At 34.5% G+C, this 20,420-nt stretch overlaps 1 pseudogene; it reads right to left on the reverse strand.

Moving 5' to 3' along the window:
• Nucleotides 1-15,988: 15,988 nt before the first annotated feature.
• On the reverse strand, nucleotides 15,989-19,488 carry LOC120165071 (annotated as a pseudogene).
• Between the last annotated feature and the right edge of the window lie 932 nt (nucleotides 19,489-20,420).

Below are 20,420 nucleotides of genomic sequence, written 5' to 3' on the forward strand. Positions count from 1 at the left end.
CAAGGAAAAGTCAAGAAATAATTTGATGCCGGTTTTCTTCAAGTGGCCAAATATTTGGAGTGGTGGCCAACATAGTGCCTGTACCGAAGAATGACGAGAAAGTACGCATGTGTGTCAATTACTGGGACCTTAACAAGGCAAGTCCCAAGGACAGCTTTCCTCTGACACACATAGACACTCTGGTGGACAATACAGCCGAGAACAACTACTTTTCATTCATGGATAGATTCTCGGGGTATAATCAGATCAAGATGCACCCTGAAGAGATGGAGAAGACCACTTTCGTCACAATGTGGGGAACTTTCTATTACAAAGTGATGTCTTTCATATTAAAGAACGCTGGGGCAATATACCAGAGAGCCATGGTAACCCTGTTCCATAACATGATACATAAAGAAATCGAGGTTTATGTCAACGACATGATTGTCAAAGCACAGACCGAAAATAAACATGTCGAGCATTTGAGAAAGCTCTTCCAGAGATTGAGGAAGTTCCAGCTACGACTAAACCCTAGCAAGTGTATTTTCGAGGTGACGTCCGGAAAACTGTTAGGCTTCGTGATCAGCAGAAAAGGCATTGAGGTTGATCCCGACAAAGTTAAGGCTATTCAGAATCTACCTCTACCTCAAACATAAAAAGAGGTCTGAGGTTTTCTAGGCAGATTGAATTACACAGCTCGGTTCATATCTCAGTTAACCGATAAGTGTGATCTAATCTTTCGCCTTCTCCGAAAGAATAGCCCTGGAGCATGGGATGAAAACTGTCAGATTGCATTCGAGAAGGTAAAAGAGTACTTGTCTCATACTCCCATATTAATGTCCCCCATCCCAGGCAAACATCTGTTCTTATATCTATCCATATTCGAGAACTCAATGGGATGTGTTCTGGGTCAACATGACGAAACTGGAAGAAAGGAAAGAGCCATATACTATTTAAGCAAAACGTTCACTGATTGCGAGGTCAGGTATCCTCCTATTGAGAAGGTTTGTTGTGCTTTAGTTTGGGCTACAAAAAGACTCCGACAATATTTGTTGTATCATACCACTTGGCTGATTTCCAAGTTGTATCCACTAAAATACATGATGGGTGTGCCTGCTCTATCTGGAAGGTTAGCCCGATGGCAAATGTTATTGTCTGAATTCGACATCGAATACGTGAGCCAGAAGGCCATAAAAGGAAGTGCCATATCAGATTTCTTGGCAAGCAGAACCGATGAGAATTATGAACCGTTAGACTTTGATTTCCCAAATGAAGACTTGATGGCTTTATCCTTAGAAGAAACAAGTACTTCAACAGACAGTTCCTGGAGAATGTATTTCGATGGGGCATCAAATGCATTAGGACATGGTATCGGGGCAATACTGATCTCTCCAAAAGGGAGTCACTACCCATTTTCCAACAGACTCTGAACTTCGATTGTACCAATAACATGGCAGAATATGAAGCATGTGTCTTGGGAATTCGAGCTACACTGGGGCAAAATGTAAAGACCTTGTGGATATACGGAGATTCAGCATTAGTAATCTATTAGCTCCGTGGAGAATAGGAAACCAAAGATACAAAACTGATAGAATACCGGAAGCTAATACTGGATCTGCTCAAAGAGTTCGATGAAGTCACTTTCCACTATGTGCCAAGAGAATAGAATCAAATGGCTGACGCTTTGGCTACCTTGGCAGCCGCATTTAAAGTTGGCGGGGAGTCTGAAAATATGCCAATTGACATGCAGTCGTATGAGTACCCGGCTCATTGCTACCAGATTGAAGAAGTAAAAGACACTAAGCCTTAGTACTACGATATTTTGCAGTATATCAAGCATCGAAGTTATCCAGAGGAAGCCACTGAAACTGATAAAAGAACCATTAGAAGGATGTCAGCTGGATATGTCCTTGATGGGGAGGTCTTGTACAAGAAACACCATAATCAAGTTCTGTTAATGTGCGTCGATACTGAAAAGGCAAAAATGATAATGGAAGAAGTTTATGACGGAGTTTGTGGAGCACATGCAAATGGACATATGATGTCGAGACAAATAATGAGATGCAGATATTTCTGGTCCACACTGGAAAGTGATTGCATCAACTATACTAGAAGATGTCATAAATGTCAGGTTTACGGAGATAAAATAAATGTTCCACCTCATCCACTTCATGTCATGATGTCACCATGGCCTTTCTCTATGTGGGGCATGGATATTATTGGGCAAATCCATCCGAAGGCTACTTCCTATGTCAGTATCACTCAATCTGTTATTTGTAAGTTTTTGAAAAAAGAGATCATATATCGGTATGGTTTACCTGAAAGGATCATTACCGATACTGCTACAAACTTGAACAATAAAATGATGAAAGCTGCTTGTAATCAATTTAACATAAAGCATCACAATTCTACTACCTATAGACCAAAGATGAATGGCGCAGTAGAAGCAGCAAACAAAAACATCAAAAAGATAGTGGAGAAAACGACCGAGACCTACAAAGACTAGCATCAGAAGTTGCCTTTCACTTTGTTCGCTTACCGAACCTCAGTACAAACCTCGACTGGGGCAACTCCATTTTCATTAGCTTATGGAATGGAAATAGTACTGCCCATTGAAGTAGAAATTCCGTCATTACGGGTCTTGACAGAAGTTAAATTGGATGACGCAGAATAGGTGCAATCCAGATTTGACCAGCTTAATATGATAGATGAAAAGAGACTAAAAGCAATTCACCATGGTCAAATCTATCAGAAACGAATGATTCGAGAACATGACAAGAAGGTACGCCCGAGAATATTCCGTGAAGAAGATCTGGTGCTAAAGAGAATTTTGCCAGTCCAGAAAGATTTCCGAGGAAAATGGACACCGAATTGGGAAGGACCTTATGTCATGAAAAAGGCCTTCTCCGGAGGAGCCCTTATCCTGGCTGAAATGGACGGACCCAAAATGCCACATCCCATCAATTCAGATGCAGTCAAGAAATACTTTGCTTATGATGAAAACCCAAAAGGGTGTCCTAAGTAAAAAAAACAAAAAAGAAAAACGTTTAGGGTGAAAACCCGAAATGGCGCCCTAAATTAAAAAAAGAGAAAAGAGAACAAAAAAGAGAAAGAACAAAAAATAAGGTGGGTTCAAGATAAAAACCCGCAAAGGGCGTCTTGCAACCAAGGATGGGTCCAAGTTGAAAACCCGAAAGGGCGATTTGGATAATTCAAGAAATCCAGACAATTGAAACTCTCCGGCATCTGAATTTTCCACAGACTCAACGAGTCGGAGAAAGGTTGCACTCTCCTGAATGTTGTCGCACTCTCAAAGATCCTTTGGCAAAGGTTGTATTCAAGGTCACCTAACGACTTTTCAGCTCAGAAGTGCCCACATTATTGAAATCTAATACATTCATTTACACCTCATCATGTCTTCATCTTCCACAATATTTGCCATGTGTTATTTGTTCTTTTTTTCCTCATGAATAAAAGACAATCTTTTTTTCTCCAAACCAATTCCTTTTGAGCATATTGGATTGAGCTTAAGCTTAATGATTTGCATATTACTATACAAAGATTCATTGAAAAGTACATGTACTCGGAAGCCGATCAAGGCTCATGCATATACTTGAGACGGTCGAGAAGCATTTCCCAGATCAAGGATAAAAAAGAAACATCAGATTTGAACATTTGAAGAATTCAAAATCATGGATCGAAACTTCAAGATTCCAGAATCAAAATTCCAGACATGTCTTAGCTAGAGTCAATATCAACTTCGCGGCGAAGGATATTGAACTCGAAGCGACACGATTGGTTCGAGAGTAGATTTCAACCTCGCAACAGAGGATATCTAGCTCGAAGCCAAACTTCACAATAATAGGGACATCCACAGTTTCAACCTCACGGCGAAGGGAATCGTGTCCACCCGCAACATGCAATACTCGGATTTCAACTTCACGACTAAGGATATCCAAGTCAAGGCTCAACATCACGACGAAGGGGTCATCCGCGATTTCATCTCCACGACGGAGGATATCGTACCCACACATCCACGATTTCAACTCCACGAAGGAGGATATCGTGCCATTTGAGGCTCAACTTCACGACGAAGAGGCTTCCCAGTTTCAGAGCCAAATTCAACTTCACAGCGAGGGATATTTGACTCAAGACAACACAAGCTCAACTTCACAACAAAGGGGCGACTGATTGTCAACAAAAAACTTTTCAGTTTCATTCAGAGTCAATTTCAACTTCACAACAAAGGATATTGAACTCGAGACAACACAAGCTCAACTTCACAGTGAAGGGGCAGCTGACTGTCAATAAACAATTTCCAGAGCCAATTTTAACTTCACGATGGAGGATATTGGACTTGGAACAATACTACCTACTTGGATTTCAACTTCACGATGAAGGATATCCAATTACCAGGCTCAACTTCACGACGAATGTGCCACTCGCGGTTTCAACTTCACGACGAAGGGAATCGTGCACACAAGCAGCATCCATCTCTAGATTGGATTTCAACTTCATGACGAAGGATATCCAACTCAAAGAAGGGTTATCTGTCAACAAAGACCTTCGAATTCGACTACGCTCAGCTCCAAGGCACATCATTTATAGCATAGCTCAAGGCAAGAAGGGCTATCTGTCAATAAAATTATCAAGTTCGATTCCATTCAGCTCGATAACACCTCAATCACACTATTGTCCAGCTATAATCGAGGTTTTCAAGCCGAGAAGAAGATCGGGGTTAGCCGTTCCTTAATAACAAGAAGCCTTTTTTCTGTCAGCATAGCTTAAGTCGAGAAAAGCTATCTGTCAGCGAAGATTTTTCGAGTTCGATTTCATTCAACTCGAGGGCATATCAACCACATTGTGGAGTCAAGAGATTACTTTCCAGTCAAATTTTTAGCCAAGGTCTTTAAACCGAGAAGAAGACCAAAGTGAACTACAATGATAAGCCACATTCTGATTCAAATCATTTCAAGATTGACTCGACTTCGCGACGGAGTAGTCATCCGCAACTCAATTCGACAGGCATTATTCTTCAACTCTATTGAACAAAAATTTATGTCTTTTAATCTTTGTCCTATTTTTCGTTCCACGAAAAAGGACAAAGAGGGGAAGCTGTAGACACCAATTTTCTTAAAAGATAGAGCTAGCAAGAGTTCCTTTCCTAAGAGGACTCTTCCACCACCATATCTTTTAAAGCAACAACCACACCAACAAACGTGCAACAACCGAGCAAGGAGTCTAGTTGCATTAGGATTCTATTGTTAGTTAGTTTTTTTCACTATAAATACATGTAATCCTCCCCATTTGTAACACACGATATACGAAATAAACATTATAAATTACTAGCAAATCAGAGCAAAAAACGTGATTCTTGAAGAGGAAAATAAGTAGAAAAGGTAAAAGCTTGTACCTTTATCGCTTGAAGTCTTTGCATGTGTGTTTCTCCATTATTTTTGTTCGAGTCAAACCCAAATAAAATCATTTTTGGTCGATGAACGGGAAGGTTTTTTAAAGATCTATCTTGTAGATCTAGTAATCTCGAGGCCCAATCTTAGAAAATTATTTGGATTTTCGAAAAATAGAGAAGAAAAGCTTAAAGTTAAAACATTCATTTCGCCCCCCTAATGTGCAATATCAACGTTAATTATCTTTCAAATTTGGCCCCAATTTTAGCTTTTCTTTTATAATAGTCCTTTGTTGTTATATGCATATTTTTTATTATTCTTATTATATATATATTAATTATCTTTATTTGGCTATTTTTTATATTTTTTTTATTTTCTATATTCTATCGTTATATATATATATATATATATATATATATACTTTTAATTCTTTTTCATATATCATTATTATTTATATATATTTTTATTACTATAATTATATGTTATATATATTTATTATTTTATATATTTCATTTTATCTTTTATTTTTTTATCTTCTATTTTTATTTTTGTATTGTTATTGTTATTATCTTCTTTATTTTATATATTTTATTTATATATATATATTATATTTGTTTTTGTGCCTCTTTATTTTATTTATCTTGTTTACATCTTCCTTATCTGTTTTATTTTCTCTACTTCATTGCATTTATTTTTATTTCACCTTCTTTATTTTATTCATTTTTACTACATTTTTATCTAACATGTTTCTTGACTTCCTAAAGGGTAGACTTTTAAAACTATCAAGGGTAAGTATTTGTGATCATTATTTTACCTTTCAAGTTAAACTTTCAATTTTCTTAATTAAAGACAATTTGAAATTACATAGTACCGAAAGGGCTGTTCAAGGGTGCTAACCCTTCCTTGACTGTAACCGACTCCCGAATCTGACACATCTTTTGTACGATGCAGATCAGGTAAGAAATAAAGTATCCGATCAACCCAATTTTCATAAAATAAATGATCGGTGGCGACTCCCAACCCAATTATTTCAAGTCGAAGCCCAATTCGGGGCCCAACCGAAAAACGGTTACGACACACGTCTTCTAGCTGGTTACTTAAGCATAGTTGGACGTAATGTGAATCTGTTACCGATCAATTATGAGTCATGGCGAGAAATGCCAAATAGTAACAAAAATCAGGCGTTTGATTTTGTTAAGGTAATAATGTCATTATAATAGATACTCTATAACAATTCAATACTAATTTATACTTATGTTGAACACTTATTTGCTGTATAGGAGAAATTTTCTTTATAGGCCTCTAACGATTATGTGAAGCGGGCGTTAGGGAAAAGATGGAGAGACCACAAGAGCTCATTAAAGAAGAAATACTTCAAGAATGATCTGAGCCTTGACGAGAAGTTACAAAAAGTCCCACCTGGAATGCTCAGGTACCAATGGGAAGATGCAGTTAGATTTTGGAGTTCACAAAAAGGACAGGTATGATGTATTTTTCAAAAATAATTTTAACGAATTATAAATCATCATTAAAATTGGTTGTTTGACATTGTAAGACCGAGTGCATGTTGGTGTTGCTAGCAGGCAACAACAAAAGTTTATGCATACGGCTGGATTGAAGAGCTTTGTCTGTATAGCCAATGAGGAGGCATTATACATTATTCACATAGTTATTTGTATTCCATGTACATACTAACTCAATGTAATTATATTTTATGGTACATTGTAGGAAAATACTTCTGGTTCTAAAGTTGGTCGAATCCAACTATTCGACATGACATATACAAAGAATGATAACACTCCTATGACTGCTGAAGCTGCAGAAATTATGGTACGTTTATTGGATAGAGGTTTTAATTTTTCTGACTTTATTTATATTTGTACTATGACATGACATATACAAAGAATGATGACACTCCTATGATGGGTTAAACTTTTGAAGGATTACGATTGTGTTATTGACTCTCACTCGGGGAAGACGAATGTAAAGGTGGCAAACGGGTCATTCGGATCGGGACATTTTGTGTCGGGTAATTTTGGGTATGTATTAAATTTGGTTTAATTTTTTTTTATCAGATCGAATCGGATCTAGTTTGGGTGTACAATAAATCAAATCGGGTCTGGTCAATTTTTGGGTGCGGTGATTATCATATTGATTGATTTTCAGTTCAGATTAATATCAGATCAGTTGATTTTTGGATCGGGTTAATATCGGGTAGAATCAATATCAGATCGATTGATTTTTGGGCCATGTTAATACTGGATCGGTTAGATTTTAGGTCAGATCAAGATCGAATTGGTTAATTTTTGTTTTAGGTCAACCTTTAGATCAGGTCAATTATAGCTGAATTGATTATGAGTCTAATAAAAAAACAAGTATATATAGAATTATTGATTTATTCTTGTAAAAATATGTCTTCTTGTTTGTTAATCTTATCAATTAGGCCTAATTTCAATTATCAATCGTTCAATATTTTGAATTAAACTATCATTTAGAGATGATAAATCGATAATTTGGTATAAATACGATCCTATAATACATGTTAGAATTTGTTATCAAAATTTTATGTGTTATAATTTGTTATCAAATTTTTATATTAATCTTGTATGAAAAGTTTATAATGAAAACTATTTGATAAAGAAATATTTTATTAAAAAATTTATTACAATTATAAATTTAATATTTTTATTAAATTTAATATTTTTATTAAATTTTAAAAAATAATAAATAACTTTATTTGTTAAGTTTTAGTCGTAACATAAGTAAACTTTATATTATTTTTATTATGAATCTAATATTATCTTCTTTTGTTTTAGTTGTTTTCTATTACTTTTATTATAAATCAAATATTTTTTATTACAAGTAAGATAAGTAAACTTTATTTATTACCGTTTTCAATCTTATAATTAGATTCTTACTTTTATATTCTTCTTAAACTTTCTATTTTTTATTATAAATCTAATATTTTTAATAAATTACCAATTTTATTTAAATTAATTTACTATTCAAAATAACTTTTATCGTTTAAATTAAAGTAAACTTCCTTGTATATATTCAAAATAAAAAAGACCTCACTATTTAGGTTAAAGTATAATTTTATTTATATAAGATTTCTTTTATATATTATTTACAAATATTGTATAAGTATGATGTTCTTCTTTAACTCAAGAAATTCAAAATTCAAGAATTTCCTCTGTCATCACTCATGTTAGTTTCAATCGTTGCTCAACTCCTGCCAACTCCATTTGTCGTGTGAAGCCGTCTCTGTTTCTGCTTCAACCCTCACATGCAAGTGCCTCTTCACCTAGTGCCCAACTCATCCTACCTTGTTGCATGAGCATCTTACCTCGGTATTGCTTGTTGCCGTAACCGATAACTTCCAATTTTCAAATACATCATATTTCATTATTTTTCAAGATTCACTTAAATTTAATTTTTTTAGTTAGTTATTTTAAAATCATATCACTTTATTATTTCCATTATTATTTGCAATTATCACTATTAATTCATTACTAAAATCTGTTACGATCGTTATTATTATTCTAAAAATTAATATTATTTTCTACTATAATTATTATTAAAAAGATTTAAGTGCAAGAGTTTTTAGTAATCAAAGTGGTAATGTCAATATCTTTTATCTTATTGTATATCTCATTCACGCTAATTCGAATATCTTATTCATCAGTTGAGAAATATTCTTTTTTGAAAAAAAAAACCTATTTTACACAACACTATATATATTTCTATATCGTAGTACATTATTTATTTAAAACATTTCTATTCATTTTTTGGTTCTATATTATTAATAGAATTATGTGTGTATTTATTACATGTTTATTAATATATTTGTGTGATTCATTATGTGTCTTTGGCGTGCATGTAAGGTTCAACTTAGTACTAATAATATTTTTATTTGCTTTTGCAGTCATGGAATCTAATGTTAATGCATGTGAGTTTCCAAGTGATACCAATAATGTTGTAGTAGAATCACAATCTTTTTCTAAGAGACAAAGTCAGGTTTGGAAACATTTTCTCGTTTTTAATTCTACATAGAATAAAGATGGAAAAGAGAGGGCACTTTGCAAACATTGTAAGACTGCTTCCTTTATTTGTAACTCACATTATGGAACCTCCAATATGCAAAAACACATTAAAAAATGTAAACAATATAATAGTTTGAGAACAGATGGACTAGAAGGTAATGTTTATAACCAAAAAATCTACAGAGAATTGGTAGCTAAAGCAATTATAAAGCATGGATATGCTTTTTTCTTGGGTTGAACATGAAGGTAATAGAAAAATTAATGAATATTTGAACAATAAAGTTAGAAGCATATGTAGAAATACTGCAAAAGCGGATTACTTGAAGTTGCATAAAAGTTTGAAAGATAACTTAAAGGAAACTCTTCGTAATATTTCCGGTCGTATTTCTTTGAAGTGTGATATGTGGACATCTTGTCAAACTGAGGGATATTTATGTTTAACCGCTCATTATGTGGATGCTAATTGGAAGTTAAATAGTAAGTTTAAAACTTTTGTCATATTGACTCACTGCATACTGGAAGTACTATGTATAGTATTTTGCTAGACTTACTTTTGGATTGGGGTATTGACTATATGATTTTTTCCATTTAACTGGATAATGCTTCTAGTAATGATAAAATGCAAGATCACTTGAAGGAAAATTTTAATGCTCGAGGGGCTTTATTTTCTGGAGGGGCTTACTTTCATGTTCAATGTGCTGCACAACTGTTGAATCTCATTGTTTAGGATAGTCTTAGGGTCATTGAACATATTGTTGTCAAGATAAGAGAATGTGTGAAGTATATCAAATGGTCAGAAACAAGAAAACTATTTTTCGACGTAATGTGAAATTAGCCAATATAGAAGAAACTAAAGTATTGTGGCTTGATGTTCCTACAAGATGGAACTCTACATACATGATGCTTGATAGGACTATTTTATATCGTGAAGCTTTTAAGCAAATGGTTGTTTTTTATTCTTCTTTTCGTCACTATCCGAACACCGAAGAATGAGAAATGCTTGAAACAATTTGAGATATTTTAGAACCATTCTTTGATGTAAATGAGTTATTTTCAGGAAATGATTATCCTAGTGTGAATTTATACTTTGAGAATATTTGGAAAAATTTTATGCTTTTAAGAAAGCTGCTAAGAAGTAATGATGTAGTTTTGAAAACAATGGCAATAGAAATGAAGAAAAGTTTGATAAGTATTGGTTCAACTCAAGTGAAGATGACTATGACACATTGTTTACCTTTACGATGATTCTTGATCCTCATTGTAAGTTGTCTTTTCTCAATTATTGTTATGAAAAAGTATTTGAGGATGAAACAGATGCCATTTTAAAAATTTGTGATGTAAGATTTAAGTTAGAGATGTTTTTTAAAGAATATGTTTTGGAAACACACATCTCACATGAACCGTCCTTAAAAATTCAACTTTTTTGCATTAAGTTTCTTATTTTTTAACTTTTTATTTTTTTATTTTCTATTTTTCATTTAATGTATTTTATTTTTACTATATTTTTATAATTTATATAATACAAGTTATATTATTTTTTAATATATTTTTACATGATTATGAAAAGAAAGAGGCCATGTTTTCTTATTGTGCCAAGACACAATTAGATGTTTACTTAGACGACCTCAAAATTGATAGGAAAACAAAACTTGGCATCCTTAATTTTTTGAAAGAAAATGAGCATCAATATGGATAGCTTTCTCATCTTGCTATAGATATTTTGATTGTACCTCTTATAATTGTTGCTTCAGAATCAACTTTTAGTATAGGAGGTCAAATTTTGAATAACTGGAGAAGTTCTTTTATCCCTAAAAATGTGGAAGCTTTGATAACGTCTCGTAGTTGGTTATTCGGTTATGAATGTAAGTTTTTATTTCCTTTTAGATTTCTTTCAATTTCTTATAATAAAGTTTGTTTACAACACCATATTTTTTTATTAATCTATTTCATTTTTTTGGTAAACAAATTAATAGCTTCTTTTTAAAATTTATGCAACCACGGAGGAAGATGAGTTTGTCGGTTCTGATGTGGATTGGATTGAATTCAACAATTGATGCATATATTAATTATGTATACTGATATTTTAAGATTTAAGGGGTTGAATTTGATTCTTTCGAACTATTTTATTGATCTTTTAAGTTTTATTAAGAAAGTTTTATTGAGGAACTCAATGTAATTGAGTTTGATGTGCAAGAATAGTAACTACATGTCACTTTTGATTCTTTAAATCAGAATTCTTTATTTGAGATTTGTATTTCATGTTAATTTGTGTTTATAAAAAAACTAATATTTTTCTTTTAAAGTTAATTAATGTTAACCATATAATACAAAATACTAGGTAGTAGCTTTATTTTATAATTCTTCATTCAAATAATTTTGAATTGTTTTTAAAAATTATCAAATCAAATGTGAATATAGTTTTTAAACTAACAATTAATATTAAATCATTAAACTATTATCAAAGGTGATACTTATATTAATTAAATTATTACCAAAGTTGGTGGCTAACTACGAGTATAATTAAAAAAAAGATAATAAAACATATATTATTTTACTATCCATCATATTGTTAAAATATATATAATAACAATAAGTCACTCGTTCATTTTCACTCATTTATCAAATAAAAAATAGGGCAATGTTTGGTTCGAATCAAATTGGGTAAACTAAAGTTGGTTTGCTTTCGGTTTGGGTTACTTTCTATTCGGATTAATTTTTGTTTAAGTTGCTTTTGGGTCGAGTTAAATTTGGTTCATGTTGCTTTCACATCGAGTTAAAATTCGGTTTGGGTTTCTTTCGGTTCGGGTTAAAATTTAGTCTGGGTTTCTTTCGATTCAGGTTGCTTTCGGTTTGGGTTAATTTTAGTTCAGGTTGCTTTTGGTTCAGTTAATTTCGGATTCGGTTTAGGTTAATTTTGATTAAGGTTGCTTTCAGTTTCACCAAATTTCAGATCAGGTATGGTCCAGGTCGGGTATCAGATCAAATTTGATTACCATGTTCAAGTTAATATCAGTTATTAGGTCAGATAAATCGGTTTGGGTAATCGGGTTTAGGATAAATTTGCCAAGTCTAGACGGATGTGATTACAGATGTCTTAAGTAAAAAAATTGATGTCAGAGTTGCGATCTTTGCTAGCGCGCTTAACCTTAACTATGGATGGCTGTTAGTAGAATTACGGGTAGATCTTGAACTAATGCGTGAAGTAAAAAGGTTACAGGTTTTGACGATAGGTTGATAGTTTGAATGGAACGAGTCTGTTAAGCTACGACACCTGATTTTTGAACTGCGATAGGGGAATGAGTTCTACTTAAGGGGGATAAGTTGTACTTCAAGGGTTGATTGTGTGTTCCCATAGACGAATAGTTGTATAGTAAAAATTTCCATGAGACAGATTATAGTCCACTCTTAGTGTATCTTGGAAGTAATAAGATGTATTAAGAGCTTTGACAGTTGTATTGGTGGACAGACATGAAGAAGGAGGTGTCTGAATTCGTCTTTATGTGTCTAGCTTGCTAATAAATGAAGGCAAAACATCAGGTTTCTTCGAGTCTGCTTGAACCTATCCAGATTCTGTAGTGGAAATGGGATAGGGTGACTATGGACTTTATTATGGGCTTACCATTAATACGAAAAAGGCACGATAAAATTTGTGTCATAGTAGATATACTGAATAAGACGACTCACTTTCTTCTGATAGGGATGAACCTCACCTTTGAGAAGCTGACTCAATTGTACATGCACGACATTGTGAGATTACTTGGAGTGCCAACTTCGATCATCTCTAATAAAGACCCATGTTTCACCTCTCAGTTTTGAGGAGCACTCCATGAGGCTTTAGGTACCCGATTGCATTTTAGCACCACTTTTCACCCACAAATTGATGGTTAATCTGGAATGGTAATTCAAATTCTTGATGATATACTCAAATGTAGTGTTATTGACTTTAAGAGTAGTTGGGAAACCATTTACCGTTAGTGAAGTTCACCTACAACAATAGCTATTAGACCAGTACTGTAATGGTGATGTAAATATGAACCAGCGAAAGAGAACACGATTGGCGAAGGAAACAGTGATGAAAGTGAACAGAGATTCGAACTCAATAGTGGCGGAGTCAAAACGAAGAATCAAAGTGCAACAACGCTGAGAAGAACCATAAAAGTATAGATCTCAACAAAGAACCAAACGACGATTTCTAGACCTGAAAAAAAATTAATGAACATCGGATGATGGCAGTCAATGAAAGAACCATCGGAGACGATCAACGAAGAGAACGCACACAGTGAGAACAACCAGCGGTGAACGAGGCGAAAGCATTAGAAGCCAAAACCGTGAGAAAATAACGATCAACAGAAATGAAAAATCAATGGCAGCAGCAAAATGATCAAAAACGAATGATACCATGTGAGAAAGTAGCCGTAGTGACCAAAGCTGATAAAGGGACAGCAGTTAGTGTTTGGTGAACGCCGACACTGTGTATTTGGAGTTTAGTAAATTGAAAATGAAATGGAAAGCAAACTAGTATTTTTTTTTCAATTAAACTGAATAACAATAGCTTGGGTTTTTAGTCATTATATTAATGGGTTTTTATATCCGAAGACTCAACTTCAACAATCATTCAATATAGGCCAACAGAATTAATAACTCGATAATCACCTAATTAATAACTAACTCAATCTTATATTGTAACAACTAATACTTGTATTACTGGATTTGAAGGCTGGAGTAAGAATTTGAGTGACAAAAAGAGCATAAATAGGGTGCTGGTGGGTTGAGTTTAGAGTAAATTTCTCACTCAACTGATTATTATACTTTGTCGATCATTAACACTAACCACATCATTCATTTTAGGTTTCATATAAAACCTCAAAGTATGAATCCTCGCAAAAAAGGTGGAATGAAGCCCCAACATCATTTAGCTCTCAAGAACCTTTGTTTTTGAAATACACCATAAGCAGCTGCCTTGAACGCTGGGCTTGGTAGCGCAAGCTTGTGACTCAAGTGAGGGCATTAAGGTTATGGCCTTGGCTCTTCTAGTGGGAGATGTATCCATAGTGGCTATCTCTGGCTTGCCCGTTCCAAGCTAGAAGTTGGGCAATGGGGTTTGGTGAAAGCTTCATGTCTCTTTCTTCTTAGGGTGCGTTTGGTTCACGGAATGTAAGATTACCAGTGGGAATAAAAGATTATCAGGGAATAGGATTACTGAGAATGTTGTATTTTGTGTTTGGTTGGTTTAGCAGGAATGTAAGATTACCGTGTTTGGTTAAAAGAATAAAAGATTATTCGAATGTATATTTGACCAAATTGTCCTTATTATATATTTGTATAATATTACAAATTATAAAATATTTATATATTTTCTTTAAAAAATTAAATTCATAATATTTATATAATTTTTTTTACAAAATTAAAAATATAAAAAAGGTTTAATGAAAGGGTAAATTTTTTTTAATCCCTGAACTTCATATAAAATTTTAATTATAGAATTTTTTTTATAAATCTAAAATAATTTAAGGATAAATTTGTAATTTAACATTTGTAGAATTTTTATTATTCAATGATAGAAGAAGGATATTTTTGAAAAAAAATAAAAATTTAAGGACATTTTAGTCCAAAACGCCGGTAATGTTACAATACCTAAGGGAAGGGAGGTAATGACATTCCCGGTAATATACCCCAAAAAATCTATTATTGGTAATAAAACATTACCGGGAATGAGATTCCCGGCCAACCAAACATGGGAATGTGGGATTCTCTCACAATCCTTGAACCAAACACCCCCTTAGGGAAGAAAGCACCGCGTGAGGCTGGTTTCACAAAGCAGCGAAGACTTCCTGCTTCCGGTAGTGGGAGGATGACAGGTCGGTTCAACTTGGATTACGATGTCTCTCCTTGGTAGACCCCTAATTGGACCATAATCTTTTTCATATTTCCAATTTGTTCTGGTTAGCGAATGCAAATTTATATATTGCTATTTTAATTTGGATCACTATTCCCTTCAAATTTTATTATTAACCGCTAATAGCATCATAAATTAAAACATCTAAAATACAATCAGGAGAGTCATAAGCATAATATAAAAACATTGAAAGAGAAAGCAAACTGCGGTGAAGCGTTAGCAGGATAATTAGAAGATTGACGTATGCCACTGGCCGTATGAACTCCATGTAACAAAGATGTAAAGGGCAGTGAAGCCCGCTACATGTAACATGGAAAAGGTGGCACTGCAATCAATGAGCATTCCGCACAAAGGAAAACAGCCGTTTGACAACCTTGCCAACTGAAGATGACACCCAACTTGAAGCACCTCATGCCTAATCTCCAGCCAAAAATCCCAACCTGGGAGGGGGAGCAATGAATGTGACAGAAACAACCACAGCGAAGATGTGATAAAATGAGATCATTGTTGGCGCAACAGATAAAGGTAACCGGAATTTGCATTCAATTGACATGATTAAAGTTCTAGTAAAGCTGATATTCAATGCTTTCAACCATTCATGAGGCCATACCAGAAACAAGTACAATGGTGTCTGCGTAGGTTGTGACATCATGAATCCTAGAATATATATGTCCTAGAATACTAACTTGATCGTAAAGCAATCTAAAAGAAAAATGCACAACGAAAGCGGTAAGGGATTAACCTTCCGATCCAGTCTCAATTATTCCAAATTTATACTTGAATCCCTCGTGTCCAATGCATTTTGATCTGATATAACCAATAACCGCAGGGCAGCTTTTTCTATACATGCTTTTTGCTATTTGGATATATTAGAAGTTGTGTCCACCGGCTACCTCACCAGACCCTCTCAGGCTTTTTTCAAGTTTTAGTGTCGCCGCGGATCTACGGAACTGAATCCTAGGAAGAAAAACCTTCATTGTAGTCATACTTGTATAGAGAAACGACCTTCAGGTTTTGTCTTCACGTGCTACGCAGTTGACCATATGATGGTTGCAAGCATTCTTCTGGGTTGGCATAGAAGTAATCTTCTTCTTTAGGTCTGTCAGGAATCACCGATCGTCGTGTTGGTTGCCCCCTGTGACTTGCATGAGATTCTTTCACAGCATTTGAGAACTCATTCCAAGTTAGGGATCCACTATTGTACTGGTCTATCAGATCAACCAAAAGCCTTCTGTCCAATAGAATTGTCTGCTTGTACCCCATAAATCTGAATGAGCATTCAAAACAATTGTTACATTTATGTCAATAACTGTTAACAATACAAAACGATAAAATATGAAAGAAAATCGCTTGGGAAGAAACGCTACGAAAAGTTCTTTCGAAAAAGGGTACTTGTAACATTCCTTGGCTCATGTTGCAACCATTGAAATTCTACGAGCGGAAAAGGAAAGAAAAAGTTTAGCAATTGTTTTGTGGCCAGAGCTAGACAAACTATTGTCCTCTTAAAGGTTGAGATAAAAATGGAGATGATAGAATGTGGGTGAAATTTAATTTCATAAACTATTCATCTCACCAGAAGAAAAAAGAATCACTGAATTATTTTAATTATAGCAAGAAAATTTTCCGAACATACCAAGTGCAAAATTATCAGCAGAACAGTACCTGCGATGGCCTTCAACAACTTTAGCCATGTTTCCATCATAGGTAGGAATGAAAATATCACTCTCCAATGAAACAAGATAATCTAGTGCTGCCATCTGGGACGAATGATTTTGAAAAAACCCAAGGTCTGATGGCTCCAATAGAGTCTCCTTTCTAACCTGGTTTAACAAACAAAAGGCCAATCATTGATACAGGAGAAAAAGAATTCTAAACATCAATACATTTCATTCTCGGGTCTTCGACCTACCAATCTGGGATAAGCAGCAGCAAGACCTGCCATTCTCCGATTTCCACCATATATTTCACCAGCTGCAATATAGATTTGATAACTATTATCAATGTCCAGTGCCCTCAATATGAGGGCAGTTTCCTCAGGCGTCAAAGGGCACAAACCATCCTTCCTTTTCAAGTCAGAATTTATTATTTTTTCTTTCCACCCGGGATAAGCATATCTGCCAAAATAAGTTGAGGATACTGAGATTTAACTTTAAAATTTAGGCTTGCTGGTTATTTAATTGTTAAAGATGCTTGTAAACCTTACCTCATTCTTGTCAACTCCTCCACCTCCTCATTGTTGCAACCTTGGGTACAGCCCGAAAATGCCAACATGTCCATTTCATATCTAAGATGAATTTCTATAAAAGGACCATTTTGCCTCAGAAGCTTAATAACTCGTTTGCCTATGTCCTCTATTTGAGAAGTGAATCTCAAAGCACTAAAATTTAGACGACATCGCAGCTTCTGAACATCTAAAGGCTGCCCGTTGTTGGCAAGTCAAGTATCAGTTCTATTCAAATGTACTACTTTATGCTTCTGTATCAGAGGAAGAATCTGCAGGTAATAGAGAACAGACATGCTATTTTAAGAGGACTCTCTTGGAGGAAGGAAAAGAACTGGGAACGTGTAGAACATATTTTAAAAAATAAAGAAACAAATCAAATTACACCAAACCCTAAAAATTCCATAAAAGACTTTGTAATGACAGAGAATCGACCTGGTTACGGTAGTAGGATATATCAGACCAGCTAATTGGTGGCATGGAATACACCATCCCCATTTCAACTCTCCTCTGAAGCCTAGGAGGCAGCTCCTTCAATATACGAACCTCATCTCTCAATGAGGTAATGAAATGCTTCACATCAAATATATCTTGAAATTCACTGCCATTTCAATTAAAAAAAGTATATTTAGAGATATTTAAGAAAAATGATCCCAGTTCACCAGGAATATATTTAAGGTCTCCCGAACCAATCAAGTGGCCTCAGTGGCAAAAGAAATGTTGTTCTCCTTGGAGGTCCTAGGTTCGAGTAGTTGTGTTTGCAGGGTGTATGCATTGTCAAGTGGTTAAGAAAATTATGAACAGATACTACCTTGTAATCACCCTTGACTATTCAAAAAATAATAATTTAAGATCACCCTTTCCATACATAAATGTGAACAAAACTTAGCACACCTGGGATCAGCCCAGAAGGAAGATTTATCCAGCTCCGGAACTATAAGTGTGACATTCAAATATCTTGCAATGGTAACCATATCACAAATCTGTCAATCAAACCCCAAAATAAAAGAACACATAATCACTTTCCGCGTTGATTATACAACAAACAACTCTTGAAGTAACATAATCTAGAAAGAATTTCAAAGAATATATGTATAGATAGATAGATATATAGTGTGATTGGATAGAACACTCACTGCTGTTCGCATTTGATTGAGACCTCCATTACACGAAACCATCAAGTAACCATTGTTTTTGTATACCCCTAATGTCAAAAAACAAAAAATCATGACACATTCGAATCCAATTTCAATAACAATACACACACACACACATATATGAAAGTACCAGTGATTTCTAGTACAAGCGATGTACAATCACTTGGGAGCATTAAATTTATATAAATTCAATCTGCATCGTCACATCAAAAGAAATATTAAGAGCACAGAAAACTCACTTTTGGGAGGAAGTACAAGAGCAGGAACGGAGGGGACTTTGTCTTCAATGACGGAGAAGGATAAATCCTGGTGAGTGAAACAGGAAGGCTAGCCTTTAAGGACGCGTGGTCCCAACGTCTCCCCTACCGCCGTTAATTGTTCGATGCAAGTCCAAAGCAACACCGATGTGGTGGCGCGTATCATCAACAGCTTCATTCTCGAGCTCTTCAGCTTTTCGACTCTCTCCCCTCTGTTTTTCGTTATCCCCATTCTCATACCTCCCTTTCCCTTCAACACTGCACATTTCCAGCAATCTCCGATCTCCGATCTCCTCCACATCCACATCCCCCACCCCACGAACACGACACCGCTTTATTCCATTTCAAATTCGATCAATGCAGGTATCCCAATTAACAAAAATATCTCTTGCGTTTCTTCTAATCTTCCAAAAATAAAACTTAACAGGATCTTGGAGATCCGATTAACTTCCGAAGATACAAACTAAAAGAATCCGCCAAAAAATCAATCAAAGAGATCCAAATTCCTCTCCTATCACAACTGAATTAACAAATTCCGATCTAGAAAAAATAAAGAAATAGAATTTGAAAACAAGATGCTTTCTCTTTAACCGATCTAATCAGCTTCCCAGAGAGGAATTATCCAGGATGGGCCGTTCAAACCCGCGCCTGCCTTCAAAGGTAAGCTCGGTCAATATGCTCTCTCTCTATTGCATGAATATAACTTGTTTTTATAAAAAATAATATATTATTTCCTTTGTATGTTATAAAAATTGTAAATTAAATAAATTTTAGGGTAAATTCTGCATTTAGTACCTAAACTAGGGAAGTTCTGCTGTGACGGTAAAAAAATGGCTAAAAAACTGCATGATCGGTTAAACAAGTGACCGGTTAAAATTTTGACCGGTAATGTTATATCATTTAACCGGATATATTATCAAGTACAATAACATATTAGGTAGCACTTATATAATGTAATAGCTAGCGCTTATATAATAAAATAGGCATTTAACCGGAAATATTATTAAGTACAATAACATATTAGGTAGCTCTTATATAATGTAATAGGTAGCGCTTATATTGATCTATTTTCGAAGTAAACCGGCATATTTATACCGGTAACATTGAAAATTTATTTATTACATTATACTTATGGGTTTCGATGTTTCCGGGATCGATATTTTTTATAAATGTATCGACACTTTATGGTTGCACCCTTTTTGGCATTCATTCTGGACCAAAAGTATCGACACAAATTTAACAAGTGTCGATACTTTATGCTAACCTATTTTATTATAAAATCGGTATATTTATATCGGTTACATTGTAAATTTATCTATTACATTATAATTATCGGTTTCGATATTTTTTGGATCGATACTTTTAATAAATGTATCGACACTTTATGCGTGTACCTCGTTTGGGCATTCATCCTGGATAATAAGTATCGACACAAATTCTACAAGTGTCGATACATTAT

Source organism: Hibiscus syriacus, unplaced genomic scaffold, assembly GCF_006381635.1.
Source record: "Hibiscus syriacus cultivar Baekdansim isolate YM2019G1 unplaced genomic scaffold, ASM638163v2 tig00111566_pilon, whole genome shotgun sequence".
NCBI classification, from domain to species: Eukaryota; Viridiplantae; Streptophyta; class Magnoliopsida; order Malvales; family Malvaceae; genus Hibiscus; species Hibiscus syriacus.